Source organism: Hippoglossus hippoglossus, chromosome 18 (genome assembly GCF_009819705.1).
Source record: "Hippoglossus hippoglossus isolate fHipHip1 chromosome 18, fHipHip1.pri, whole genome shotgun sequence".
In the NCBI taxonomy this organism is placed as follows: domain Eukaryota; kingdom Metazoa; phylum Chordata; class Actinopteri; order Pleuronectiformes; family Pleuronectidae; genus Hippoglossus; species Hippoglossus hippoglossus.
The window spans coordinates 334798-337143 of NC_047168.1; the positions used below are offsets into that span (position 1 = coordinate 334798).

General features: G+C 39.3%; 1 long non-coding RNA gene across 1 annotated transcript; it reads right to left on the reverse strand.

Moving 5' to 3' along the window:
* Window positions 1–1889: 1889 nt before the first annotated feature.
* LOC117752106 lies at window positions 1890–2346 on the reverse strand. The gene is made up of 3 exons (XR_004611991.1): window positions 2304–2346; window positions 2051–2158; window positions 1890–1944 (listed from the first exon to the last, which is right to left on the reverse strand). It is a non-coding gene; the product is annotated as an uncharacterized LOC117752106 (long non-coding RNA).

Here is a 2346-nt window from a genome sequence, read left to right on the forward strand (position 1 = left end):
AGCGAGGCCCGTTGCTGCCCCCCTGAGGTTGGACCCTGCCATTGTACAAATATGTGTAGATCGCTACTAACCAGTGGCGCAGAGGGTCCGAGTGACATTTTATAATCCTTGATTTAGTTTGAAACAAAAATAAAACTCGGACAGACAGAGTCGTTTTTTTATGGAAGCCCATTTCCGCCACTGTGATGAAGAAAATAAAAATCTGTATCTCATTATCATGACTTAGTATCTCATTATCATGACTTAGTATCTCATTATCATGACTTAGTATCTCATTATTATGACTTAGTATCTCATTATCATGACTTAGTATCTCATTATCATGACTTAGTATCTCATTATCATGACTTAGTATCTCATTATTATGACTTAGTATCTCATTATTATGACTTACTATCTCATTATTATGACTTACTATCTCATTATTATGACTTAGTATCTCATTATTATGACTTACTATCTCATTATTATGACTTAGTATCTCATTATTATGACTTACTATCTCATTATTATGACTTAGTATCTCATTATTATGACTTAGTATCTCATTATTATGAGATAGTATCTCATAATTGAGATACTAAGTCATAATAATGAGATACTGAATGTGGGCGGGGCGCAACAGAGCAGGGAAGCCGTGGTTGAGAGGCTGCGGTCAGGACAGCCGTCTGTCTTGCGGAAGTGAGAGACTATGTATCGAGGCAGAGACATAACATAATCGATTCATGTTTTCTGCTCCGTTCATTGTCTTAGCGATGTGCTGCCGCTGCATCATTATAACCAGCGCTGCTCCAGGATCAGAACAGACGCTCACACCAGATACAGCGCTGACAAGCTGCCTGGTGTGGGTTACAATAGTTCGAGTGTCACGCCCAAGCGCTCGTGCCACAGAAAGTGAACTGCACCTGCTGCTCAATATTGGTCAGAGGCATCTCTTCCACCGGCCACCCACCTGTTTTATTTGCCAAGGTTTTATTATGAGCTATTTTTTCTTTTGTTCTTCTTCTTATATAGAAAAGCGCTATATAAATACAAAACCATTTACCATTTACCATGTTTGCACCTTTATCATTTGCGTAATTATTTTTAGTAGATCATCTGTAAAATGCCCAACAACCAAACGTGCAATCTGTTATAATGCACACGCAATTTAGCACTCTTTATTGTAGATGTTAGTGGATCCTTACAGTTTAGCCCATATTCCAACATCACTGACGGACACCGACTTTAACAACATCAAACCGTGGCAACATCAACCGTGTCCAGACGTGTTCATCGCTTTTAAATGTCCCCTGGTAACACTTCCGTTGTCGTTTTCTATAATTGCGGCGCATACCTGTAATGTGTTGTGTTGTGTGTAATGCGTTGTGCGTAATGTGTTGTGTTGTGTTGTCAAATTGATGAAGATGTTTTCTTACTTTGCTTGTGTTTTGTCTACTTGCATGTGTTTTCTTAAGTTGCAGTGCGTTGAGCTCTCAGGGCCACCGTATATCTTTATAAAAACCTGTTGAATTCATAGTTATGTTCCTGGATAAATGGGGCGTTGCTTCTTCTGCAACCATGGAGTTAAAACACGGCACTGCGTCGTAATCTACTGCGGTCAAGCCAGCCGACACTTGCATCTCTGTGGTCAAATCAGCCGACACTGAAATTCTACTGCAACCATATACTGACATTTATGGTAAACGCATCCAAACCGACTAGAACAGGAACGGCAACGGAGTACTCAAAGTTAGAGGGAGAACACATGTGTGCCTACGTCTGGGTTTTAAAGTAAACTGTTGACATGGAGCGTATAACAATAAGCTTTTGATTTACAGTTGTTGTACATTAGTGTTTTTGATTAGCTTCCTGTCCTTGTGTAACTTTGCGACAATTGATTACCTGGGATGGAGCATGATACTGATCGCTTGTTGACACGCCATTACAGTTTTTCTGTGTGGTCTGAGAAAAACAAAAATATTCTGTATGACACAAACTTTTTATCTATTACATTTTTACGCTATTAACACATATGGAATGATAATGGATGGCTCTTCAAAATGTTTACCTTTTTCTTCTGCTGTTGGAAAACAAAAGGCTTTGTTAAGGGTGACACATAAACTCCTCGCCTCTTCTGGTTTCTTTGTTTCCACCGCTCCAAATCCACCCGGTGTGTCTAAAGTTAGTCAAACAGAGTAAATCAATGTTAATAGTTCAGCTACTGCACTGCTACATTTCACTTGACTTATTTTATAAGAAAAAAAGTCAACAATCCCAGGAGTTTCATGTATGCGTTATACATCAGAGCTTACATTTTGTACCTTCTTCTTCCTCTTCATGGAGTCACTGTATTCCCTTCGAAGG